This window comes from Embiotoca jacksoni, unplaced genomic scaffold (genome assembly GCF_022577435.1).
Source record: "Embiotoca jacksoni isolate LCO1_2020_lvr unplaced genomic scaffold, fEmbJac1.0.p SCAF_26, whole genome shotgun sequence".
Taxonomy (NCBI): Eukaryota; Metazoa; Chordata; class Actinopteri; family Embiotocidae; genus Embiotoca; species Embiotoca jacksoni.
Window position 1 is genome coordinate 6,439,530 of NW_027185377.1, and position 12,294 is coordinate 6,451,823.

General features: G+C 44.6%; 1 protein-coding gene across 3 annotated transcripts in view; it reads left to right on the forward strand.

Annotated features, from left to right (window-relative positions):
* Positions 1-1,701: 1,701 nt before the first annotated feature.
* ctbp2l (C-terminal binding protein 2, like) overlaps positions 1,702-12,294 on the forward strand; it is a 96,141-nt gene continuing 85,548 nt past the window's right edge. Inside the window, exons 1-2 of one of the 3 annotated variants that reach the window (XM_069160384.1) lie at positions 1,702-2,150; positions 5,732-5,825. The gene's annotated coding sequence lies outside the window, so the exon portion shown is untranslated. The remainder of the gene's footprint in view (positions 2,151-5,731; positions 5,826-12,294) is intronic. The other 2 variants (XM_069160383.1, XM_069160385.1) reach the window with 2 other exon arrangements.

Below are 12,294 nucleotides of genomic sequence, written 5' to 3' on the forward strand. Positions count from 1 at the left end.
TTTTTATGAGCAGCATCCCACAGTGGTCCATTTTTTAAAGAGAACCATTAATTATATGCACAATTTTAATGGGGTGAAACACAAATTTCACAGGCTTGTACTGGCTTCCGTAAGACGGTAAAGCCAATTTCATAAACTATAGATTCACTGCACACTCGAGAACAACGGACACCTTCATAATTCTGTGTGGAGATATTGTACGTCTATTAAAATGCAAAATAAAAAAAAATAAAAAAAAAAGGAAATATAGTCACTTAGTCATATCTGATGTGTTTGTGTGGAAAGTTTTGGTTTTATTAGCCAGTATTTGGAGATATTCATCTCCAAAAACTTTTTGCCATCAGACGGTACAAGAAGGGCAGGGGGGAGTTTTGATTTTCATACTTTTTAAATGTGACAGGCTTTTTTGTCATCTGGACTGGCTGAAATCAGGGTCAGTTCACCCAAATATCACATCTGTTCCAATTTTGGAGCGCGCGCACACACACACACACACACACACACACACACACACACACACACACACAGAGATAAGCTGGCTGGCTCTCGGCCAGGACTGCCGGATAACGGCCGGAATCGGCCCAGAACTAAGTGCTATCTGGGATGTGGCGTGTTGTACGATTACCCCCCCCCCAAGAAGTGTCTGTCTGTGAAGACGGTTGAAAGAGGTTTCACATGCCAACCCCGTACCGTGAAGACACAAGTTGCGCCGCTTTTTTCACTTTCACCTGCCGTCTATCTGCCCCTTTTTCTGGAGAGGTGTACATAAACCGTGTTGATGAGGGGCGTGCGACGGAGCCGTTGTTGTTAAAGTGATGAAGATACAGCAGTTGCGGTGTGCACAGTTTGATCCCAGAGGGGGGGGAGGAGGGTGTGTGTGTGTGTGTGTGTGGGGGGGGGGGGGGTTGTTGGATGTAGTCCCTGTAGATCTTTTGCAATTCTTGTCTGCATCTCCACTCTTGACTTTTGTAATAAGCAGGTCATAACCAAAAACAAAAGCTTCAAGACACTAATATGCAGTAGGAGCTCAATTGGAGTTTGACCCCACTTGCAAAGTGCAAGTAAAACTGTAAACTGTTTTCCAGAGCGATTGGGACGCTACCGGAAATACGTTTTTTTTTTTTTTTTTTTTGTGTGTGTGTCTTTTCTAAAGTTCAGTGCGTTCAATAGTGTTGGCACCAAAATCAAAAATCTGCCAGCAGAAGGAGGCATTGCTATTAAAGTTTTGGCACCTGAAACCAAAACTATCTCCATGTCTGAATGTGGTTAAGTGAGATTTTTTTTTTATTTGTTTATTTTTTTTTCTCTGTCATTTCAGTGAAACTCCCCCCCCCCCCCTTTTTTAAGACAAATTTCCAAACTCTTAAAAAAAAAAAAAAGAGATTTGGATCTGAGGAAGAAACCAAAATTTCCAATGTGACCACATCATTCGTGCTATGGCCATGCGAGCAGAAGGGGTGTGTGTGTGTGTGTGTGTGTGTGTGTGTGCGTGTGTGTGTGGTGGAGGAGAGGGGAAGGGGAGGGGAGGGGAGGAGAAAAGGAGGGGAGGGGAAGAGCGGGAGAGGAGGGGGGGGGGGCCTTCTCCTTCTTGGTTTATGTCATTGGTTTAAACGACCCAAGACCCCGCCTTGATAAAAAAAAAAAAAAAAAAAAAAAGGAGAGTTAGAAACAGTGTGACTACAGCCAAAGAGAGAGAGAGAGAGAGAGCGAGAGATAGAGAGAGAGAGAGGGGGAGGAAAAAAAAAAAATAAAGCAGTGAAACAGTTAGACACCTACTCGGCGTGTATGCTCGGACGTATTTCAATAAACAAGGACTCGTTTGAACACAGTGTAGCCCGCTTCCCTGTTAGGTTATCACTCCTCTTCTCTACCGGGTCGTTTCTTTCCCGTCTGCTAGAAAGAAGAAGAAAAAAAAAAAAGAAAGAAAAAAAGAAAAGAAAGAAAAGAAAGAAAGAAAGAAAGAAAGAAAGAAAAGAAGAAGCAGCAGCAGAAGCCGCGTTTTGCAGCGCTCGGAGGATTAACAAGGTGGAATCAGAATTACTCCAAAAATCTGCACATGTAACGTTTGTTCCCCGAAGCGGATGATGCTGCCGCCGACGTGTGCCTGAAAAGTCGGCTTCTCAACTTGCGTTTAGACATCATTCATCCAGGTAAGACTGCATTACAACAACGGTACCGATAGGTTTTTTTTTTTTTTTTTTTTTTTTTTTTTTTTTTTTTTTTTTTTTTTCTTCCTCCTTTCTGTCTCTTCACGATGAATCCAGTTTGAGAGTTGAGCTGCCGTCGGGAGAGGGGTTGGGGGTTGGGGAGGTGGTGGAGGTGGTGGTGGTGGGGGGGGGGGGGTTCAAGTCCGCATATATCTGACCATGTGTGTCCACCTTACTGCGCCATGAAGATTGGAGGTGGGGGGGGGGGGCGGTCGGTCGGGTTGTACGCACCGGGGAGGTGTGGGGGTTGGGGGGGGGGGGGGGGGGGGGGGGGAAAAACATTATTTCTGACCACGTAAAAGCTGCTCTGTCAAACGTGGACACGAATAGCCCGCGTTTTCCCTCCAGCGCTGACAGTATATGTCCCTCACCTTTTTACATGGCAAGGGTATTCAGCAGAGCCGCGGGGACCGGATTGTTTTTGCACACAAGCGAGACCCCGTACGGAATGTGTGTGTGTGTGTGTGTGTGTCGGTGAAAAGAAAATAGGAAGTGCATCGGTGGAGTGTGTGTGTGTGTTGAACGGTTGTGGAGTTGTGTGTCTGTCTGTGTGTCTGTCTGTGTGTGTGTGTGTGTTGCGCTTTCCAGCGAGACTATTTGCTCATAAATCCTCTTAATACCACACACTTGATCCGAATGACTTGAGTTTTAGTAGGAAAAATAGTATTTGTAGAAGACGTCATCCTGTGTAATCTTTGAGGCTTGCTCAGCCTGTGCATCTTTAAATTTAAAAAAAATAAAATAAACACACAGGCACACCAGTCTTGTTACAAGGAAGCCCATTTTTCTGTCCGAGCCGCATTTGACCTTTCACATGCATGTGTTCTAGCACAATTTCGAGAGCTCTCCGGAGGAGCTTTAAAGGTGTCACACATTATCAGTGGATCAGATCCCCTCCCCCCTTACCCCCCCCCCCCCCAAACTTTTCTTTTGCATCACAGGGAGCCACAAATGCTAAAAGAAGTAACACCTGCGTCCCATGACAATTTGCCCCGAGGAATCTCACCTGAGAGGGTTTGGTGGTTTTGTGAGGAGTTTTTAAATTTGCAATTTGCCATATAAAGTGATGAGACGGTGAAAAAAAAAAAAAAAAAAAAATGCTCATCTGTTATTTAGTGAATGAAAGTGAAGTAAAAAAAAAAAAAAAAAAAAGAGCCGGTCTTCGTGTTTCTGGGGGATGCCCCCTTCATGGTCCCCCTGGAGGCTACCCACTGGAAGAGATGAATGGGCTGCTTTTTGTAGTTCCCACTCTTGTACACTCTGTTGCCTTTTATTCAGGTAAATTCATCTTGTTTAGTCACTGAACTGTTATTTACAGTGAAGATTTAGCACCACGGCCGACTGTGTAAACTTAAAAAAAGAATTGGTAAGGAAAGTGCATCCTCTGTTTACAGCCGCCGAAAGGTGCAGACGTTGCAGGAAGGAGCCGCTTAATTGCCTTGCGCCAACCTGTTAATTACACACACACTCAAGTATTCTTACATATTATTGGACTAATTAATTCACTGATTACTCTGAAAATATGACAACAGGACATGTGTTGGATTAATGAAGAACTACAAGCTATTCTCCTTTCTTATCGCTCATCATTAAAAACATCACTGTCAGTAATTTGTTCTCGTCCACCAAGATGATTTCTCCCCTCCTGGCGAAACACCTCAAAAAGTCATTTTGATCTGATCAATGTAAATTATTTGATGCCCGTAAGCTAAATAAGAGATGACCTTGGCAAAGTAGCTCTTTGTCTGTCTTATGGGTGCCCATGTGTGTCGTGTATTGGATGAGGAAGGTGTGTGTGTGTGTGTGTGTGTGTGTGTGCGTGCGTGTGTGCGTGCGTGTGTGTGTGTGTGTGTGTGTGTGTGTGTCCCCTGAAGGAATATAAGGCCACTACAGATGTGTGCCGCCTGGACATCTGCTCTGTTGTCAGCCATTGTCAAGGAAGCAGTTAAGATGGTGGGCAGATCAGCTCAACAGAGCTCCCTTGTCAGAAAGCTCCATTAAACTGCTCCAGTCACAAGTGCAGCAGGAAAGTGGTCATTAAACTGAGCGCAATTTTTTTTATTTTTTTTTTGTGCTCCCTCACATGCCAGGTACCTTCAAAATGATCACTTTTCCACAGCGGATCGAAGGATCAGCTCCTCATTCGTAAACAACAAACCTGCGATACAGACACATTTTTTTTTTTTTTTTTTTGGCCAGTCCCCACTCCCCACTCCCCCCCGCCACTCCCCCCCCCCCCCCCCTTTTTTTTTTTTAATGCTTCCCACATTGTGAGTCGGCGTTATCGTTCAGAATGGGGACTGTCATGTTTCCGCAGAGGAAATTGAACAGACTAAGTTAGCCGACCCCGTGAAGAGCCTGCCCTCTGCCATCCTCTCCCGTGTTGCCGAGCAGCACCCTATCACTCAAGGCAATTGAACGTCTCTGAGGGGACCTCTGTTAGCCCCTTGCAATATTTATTACCATCCATCATCCTGAGACTCCCGCTCTACGGGTGAATAACAGTGGCTGCTAAGTTCTGTGTTAAAAAGTTCCCCTCCCCAGCGACCATTAGGAGGGGATTTATGAGAGCAGCTTCCCTGGAAGTGCTGTGGAAGCGAAGCGTGTTTCGGAGTCGCTGCGTACCCGCTGGGCTGTGGTACCAAATATGTCACGGATAAAAACTCTTGACTTGGTGGTGCCCCGGTTGAAGAGCTGAACTTTTCCTTTTCAAGTTTGTCTTTGTAGGTTTTTGCGTTCAGATTGGGGAGAAAATTGCCTCGAGAATGCAAACTGTTATCTCGTTCCAACCTTATGTTATTGCAAACGGAATACTTTTTGATATGCACTGTTTATTAAAAAAGAAAACTAGCATTTTGAAGATCTGACTTTCAGTTCTGGGAAGTTGTGATCGAAATTGATTTAGTCTTGGGTGTTTTTGCCTCTCGCGCCTCTGCAGCTGCCCATAATAATGTAACAACGTTCATTTCATACATCATACAGTTTAATTCTAATATTTACTGCATTGTGAAGGCGACAGAGAAAGCAAATACCTCTCTGTCTTCTGTGTAGTTATTTTCTCTGTAGTGAGTCTTTCTTGCGGCAGAAAGGGAAACGATAATGATCTAATATTCACTATGGTCTTTAGTAAGGATCGTCTAATGTATGCATACTGAGCTGGTAAATCCTGCCTCCATGTCTTTTGAATGAGCGTGCGCGCGTGCTGTGTGAAAATGAGTCTATCCGTACGTTCTCACTACCTCTCGATCGTCTTTCATCCTGCAGAGATGAGATATTCTTTTTTTTTTTTTAAATTTTTTATTTTTTTTTTTCAAAAAGTCTTTCCACTCTGTTGAGATTGTTTTGTTCGTCAGAGTTGCAAACAATCAGGATGACTCTACGAGCGGGTGGAGCCATAGCGATGGGACAGCACTGTAAATGAACGCCTTACCGTGCTTCTTCTAGGTCAATTTGAATATGTGTTTTTAATTGGTCTCTGAAGGCTAAGACTTCTCTTCTCTTTTCTTTTCTGCCTTCCTCAAAAGTGTCTGTATGATGTGACTGTGTTGAGCTGAGGAGCCCGGGAGCAACGGTGTTCATTTGAAGCCCGCCGAACACGCTCATTATCTCCAACCAAAGGCAAGATTGATTTAGCTGAAAGACAGAGTCATTTTTGAGAGAGGGGTGGGGGGGGAAAACAAAAACAACATAGAGGTAGAACTATAAACTGATCAAGACAGTGATTCCTGTCATGGATTTTCTCTTGGTCAAAGCGAATTCCTCAGAAAACTCCCAAAACAGATCGTTTCAGGGGAAACTAGAGTATCTTCTCACAGTAACCAAAGGTGCCATTACTCAGCCGAAGCCGCTGTCTCGTGGTTTTCAAACCTTCAGAGATGGCATATTGAAAAGATATCTCAAAGAAACAGTTTACTTGTCATTCCCATTTCTTTGCTTCTCTTTTCTCTCGAGGCATTCTGCATCTTCGTTTTTCAGCCCACTGAAGTGTGTTGTGGGAGGGTGTGTGAGGGGCACTGTTGGACTTTTTTTTTTTTTTTTTTTTTTTTTTTTTCTGCTGTCATCGCTTGCTTCCCCCATTGCTATAATTTCATTGACAGTAGCAGCAATTGTGTTCTCCGGAGCTACACGAGGGGTAAAGGATAATTAGAGCCGTAGATGTCTTTTTCATGGTAACGAGTGTGGGGGGTGGGGGGGTGGAACCCGGTGCCAGCCCTATTCTCTGTACTATACAAAGGGACCAGATCCAGTGATAGGCCCTGCATAACAGATCTACAGTATTCTCCAACACAAACAGATGTATTTTATTCTGCCTTAACCTCCACGTGGTTTCAGTGTTGGCTGGCAGAGAGGATTTTTTTTTTTTTTTTTTTTTTTTTTGCGCTCCCTCGTACATTAGTATCAGGGGAGAGTGAGGTGGCCGTGTAATAAAGTGGGAGTGCGTTGTTTTTCAGCCGTGTAAAAGGTCAGGACTCGCTTGTACTTTGGCCCGCGCAGGCGATGTCAGAGACTGTCTTGTTAGCGTTAAGGTATGATGTCGCTGGGCGAAAGCAGCAGCAGCACCGCAATTAGAGTTATTAATTATTTTCTTACAACTTAATACACTTTCATTTAATGCATATTAATTGATGTGGTCCTGAATCCGCGCTCCCATAATCCACCAAGGATTTCTCAAAGGCAAGCACAAAAGGCTTTTATTATCTTACGGAGGAAGTGGTCTTTTGGGACGTAAAGTGCCCCCGCTCAATTGTGTATTACATTATGAAACAGACGTAAGTGAAATGAAATTACAACGTATCATCAGCACGGTGAAGGATCCTATTGAATAATTACCTCGGCAGAGCCATTGTTGTAATGTCAGACTTGTTCTTTTGGATGTGACAGAGGGGGTTTTATGAAGTCCTGGTGGAAGGGAGTAAAACAAAAAAAAACTAAAAAAAAAACAGTTTTCAAGGTTAAACTGTGTGAAGGCCAAATGTTTGGGGAGGCTGGATTAATTTCATGTCCCATAATGTGATTTGCAATATCTCCTCCTCTCCTGCCCTTGGTTTCTTTGGAGATGTGCGAGCCTGATGAGAGATGAAAGCAGGGGGGCTGCTGTAACTATCGCCTGCATTTATAAGTGTTTACAGGGCTACTAAATGGAATTACGGGAGATGGTGCATGCTTACAAATTCACCATCATTCCCAGACCCCGGCTCATTACTGAATACAAATTCAGAGGTTATTCCTTCTGGTGCAAAGTAGAGAAAAATGAGCCTTCCCCCCCCCCTCCCCCTCCTCATACGTGCAAACATGCACGAGCACCAGTTCACGTATATAAATACATAGAACGCACAAACGGGAGGATGGGCGGTGGTTCCAGGAAAAGCACTGTGCATCATTAATTGCAGGGCAGGCTTACGAAGGAGGGAGAAGGACCACCATGGTAACGGCAGCGAGATCCCTCGCTGCTCAGTGGGCCCGAGACGCTCGCTGTACTCAACACTTTATCACACGGCGTCTGCAGCTCATCCTCGTGTATCTGTATATCAGCCCAGTTAATGAAACTGTTGGGCCGCCTCATTCTGTTGACAAATTCCGTGCAATACAGATGTCTTCAGAGATACGGGCGCGCTTCATACAGCACCATTAACATAGATAAATACGCACGAGGAAACCTCGCAGTGTGTATGCAACGCGAGGAAGTGATATAATCAGTGATTGAGGTCGCCGCAGATAGTGAGTGGGTGGGATGTTGTAGGCGTTTAGTGTGGTGGGGGAAAGGTGGTGGCGGTGGGGCGGGTGGAGCCACTGGTAGCTTTCTTTTTTTGCCCATCCCTTACTGTTTAGTAGGCCAAACCACCGACATGCAACACCATTAGTGATTAAAATAGCGTTAAAACAAAGTCAGAAACTACCGTACTGCTCAGTTCTTTTTAGATTTTGACTTGACTAAAAAAATGTTAGTCGTCAATGGTTAATCCTCTAAGTAACAGTTGGCAATATATCCATATTGGTTGAAAAGACTACATTACAATTAAAAAAAAAAAAATTGGATTTTTTTTTTTTTTTTTTTTTTTTTTTTTTTTTGTTTGTTGAATTTTTCAGACGTGAATAGTCAAAAATATAATATTTGATTTTGTCCAGCCATCAGTTGGGTTTCTGTAGGTTTTCTCTGAAGAAACTGAGAATTATCCTCCAGCAGGCTTCAGTAATGTGGCTTAAATAAAGTCACTTCTGACATTTTATGTGGTCAGTTCATAATTTCAATCAAAAGTTTGCTCAATTCTACAAAAAGATGATCAGAAGCTACAGGTGGAAGAGATCAAAATTTGACGTAATCTTCCCGCGCAACCACATCAGCAGCAGCAGGGACAAGGTGACCAGTAGCCATTCGTTTTAGAAAAGGAATTAAGAGACCTGGAGCGACAAGGTTGAAATGCGGTGGAGTGGCCAGTTCACTCTTGGAAGTCGCTTTTTGAAATTAGAAAAATAAAAAGCGGTCTGAGGTTGAAAAAAAAAAGAAGAAAAAAGTCGAATGAAGCGGGCGCGAGGTATTCGAGGAGGTGAGGGTGTCGTGTCATACCGGTGAAATCTGTCTTTTTCTCTTAAATTGTCCTTTTTCTTTCAAAGTGTTGAAAGCAAGCGCTTCTCCTGAGCAGCGCTCCAATGTGGACTGTGTTATCGGTGTTGGAAAATTCTCACACTGTAACGGCATCGGTGGGCTGTGCACGGTGGGGGGTAGATGTGAGCAGACGTATGCATGCTTCCCTTATATGCTACTGTCGTGTCTGAGTGGTGGGTATGTGTAAGGACTAAATTTACCTGCTCTTGTTTTTGTTTTGTTTATATATATTCATGCCTTGTCTGTGCCGTGCTTTAGTTTTCCGGTGTAATCTCGCGTTGTTTTCTTGTGAAATTAGCAGGGGGAAGGCAGTTGCATATAAACGCTATTTCGGGAGTCTTTTGCAGTGCTTTTTTTTTTTTTTTTTTTTTTATCATTTCAAAACTCTCCACGGACCATTCATGGAGTGCTCTAACGACTCCGCCACCATAAACATTACATGTCTTTTCCTTGACTGTGGCGCACTCAAGTTTGTTGTTGATCTTCTTCTTCCTGGTTTCTCGCTGAGGCTAAAATTCAGTCGAGCTCAGTCTCACCTTTCCTTCCCAGTGGGTGAACTCCTGTTTTTTGGTTTTCAGATTCCTTCCTCTCCCAGTTCAGCTGCAGTCCGATGGAGAGACATCCCACTTTGGCCAGTTGTTAGTTGTGCCATAGGTCTTACTTGTGCATTTAAAACGTAAGAGGTGTTTTGAAGCTATTGCGTATAGGATGGAAGGGGAAAAAAAAACCCCGAGTTGTCCTCGGCTCTTCTTTAACGACAGTACACTGCTACAACATCCTGCTTCACGTGAGAGTTCACCTTGCAGCACCAGCGGGACGAGATGCAGTTTTCTGCCTTCAAACCGGACTTCCTTAGTCATATTTCCTCCTCGACGAAGCTCTGTAGTGCCATCGTCCGCCTGAAAGTGCAGGTAGTCGGAAGAATGAAAGGACCACGGCTGCTCTCCCGCACTTTCTCATCTCCCGTCCTCTCTCGCTTTTTTTTTTCTTATTTTTTCTTCTCGTCCTCTTCTGCACGTATCCATCTCCATCCCCCTCTTCCACCCTCCTCCACTGAAGGTCTCATTGCTTATGTAATGTCTCTAAACATTTGTGCAGCATTAGGGGAAGTCAGGCGTGCCAAAACTGTGCAAAACGTCCCTCTGTGCACCCCATAGAGGTGGGACAGATGGCAGCCCTCGTTCCCAGTCTTGTAAACTGCCTGTGACAGGAGAGATGGCGCATACACGGCTGAACTAGGGCAACGCTAACTAAGGTTTTACAGACAGCGGTGGACACAGTTGCACGCACACTCATCGGCGAGACGCTTGGTATCAAAGCCTTGGAACATCCCAGTTCAGCATTGTTTTTAGCTCTTAATTACAGCAGAGTGATCGTCGATGGCAGATTCGCGGAGAAGTTGGTCCACACTGTAAACGCTCCGTCGCCTCGCTCCACCCGCGATCCGGGTTCTGGCTCCCCTATAACAGAGGCTATCAGATTCTAACATTAGATCATCCATCACAATGTTAAAGAAGGTGACCTGGAGTTGTTTTCTAATTCAGTCGTTAATCACCGCCACAGCAGAGTGTCGGGCACTTTCACTTTGTTCCTCTTAACAGCTCTCTGGGCAGAGTCCATTACTGAGTAAACAGACAGTGAAACACAGAAGGAATGAATGAAGATGCCCGGCACAGAGCCCCCAGAGGTGAGATCAAATGGCAGGCCCGGTGATGATGAGGGATGTTTATGGCTGGCACTCTATTAAGAGGAGCGTCTTCCCTGCTGGCTCATAATGAACATCTACCTTGTGAAATGGTTGTTCTGAAGCTTTTTCCCCTTGCACTGAATTACCGGTCATTTTCATCAAAATGCGCCCTAATTGCTCTCGGTAGTGAGTCGGGGGAAGGGCCACTGATGGGAGAGAATGAGTTTTAGGGTAACTTGGCAAGGTGACCGGCTTATGGCAACATTAGCGGTGTTGATTTGAATACGTCTCGACCACCGTTTCACCCTCTGTATGTTAATGAAAGCCAGTTATGTCCTTGGAGGAGGATATTTTCAGGCCTCGACTCTTCTTCTTTTCTCTCTGCACACGGTAACGCCTCCTCCAGATGTCCCCCACTGCGGGAGGCTGCGAGGCACATGCGAGAGGCTTACCACTAACCGCGCGCTCACACGCACACGCACACGCACACACAGAAACACGCAGAAACATGCACACTCGCAGATCACCTCTCGGGGCGGCCACTTCTAGCTGAACTGTTATGAAATACGTCTGTATGCGCTGCAGAGCCAAAAGTGTGTTGTTTCTATCAAGATGAGAGTTAAATACTGCTGTCAAAAAGGGCAGTGTGTGTGTGTTTGTGCGTATATACATATATATATATATATGTGTGTGTGTGTGTGTGTGTGTGTGTGTGTGAGTGTGTTGGGGAGAGAGGAAAAACATCTCGGAAAAAGGAGAATGTTTTCGTAAATCACAGACAATGTACCATCTGCACACGGTGGGGTGTATGAGCGACACTGGACCACTGCTGTGAGGAACTATTGCATTGTTATTAAATGGCTGTTGCCTCACTGGCAGCCATATTAAAGGCTCAGATCCTGTGCCTGATGCAAGGCAACGAAGAGGAAAAATTTGAGGGGAAAAAAAAAAAAAAAAAAGCAGCCTGGCCTTCTGGACATGTTGACACGATGTGCAACTGCGATGGCACAGATTAGAGGACGGCAGCTAAACTTCTCCAAACTGCAAATGCAGGAAAGAGGCTTTTTTTTTTTTTTTTTTTTTTTTTTCCTTCCCCTTTCCTATCTTTCTCCTCTAACCTCCCCGTCCCCGCCCACCACCTCCACTCGCTCAGCATCTCGTGCACAGTGCAGCGAGAGGACAGCTTTTATTCCGACTCAGGAGTCCGTGTCTTAAGGAATGCAGATTTTGCAGTTCAATCCATGCCAGGTCTTGTTGTCGGGATTTTCTTTTTTCTTTTTCCATTAACATTTCTCTTCACGGTCACCATCTTAACTCGAGACACGCTTTATCCCTCGAGCACTTCATCTGCAAAATGTATTTAATTTCTCTTATACGATGTGTCTCTCTTTTCATGGCTGAGGAGTCTGGATCCACTCCTGCCATAGCAGCGTGTTGACTTATTGATGCTATGTGCCCTTTGTGCACACCGAGCTAGTGGCAGACAGTTCATGAAATGCCACTGAAGAGTAAGAGTTGATTAGCTCCTCTTGCTCTCCCTCATCTCATTCCTTCACACTCGGGGCAATAAAATGACTCTTGAGATTGCACACTCTGCTAACAGTTTCTTGTTAACTTTCCTTGTGCCAGAGGTTATTAAAATTATGTCGAATTTGAATGCACAGTCACTGAATTGTCTCTGACCTGTGCCAAGTTTTCTGTGCAGCGTATGCCCGTTATCGAAGGAAGAAATGTGTATTACAAAGGTTGGTTTTTTTTTTCCCCTCTAAATGTTTTTGACCCTGAACAAATTGTAT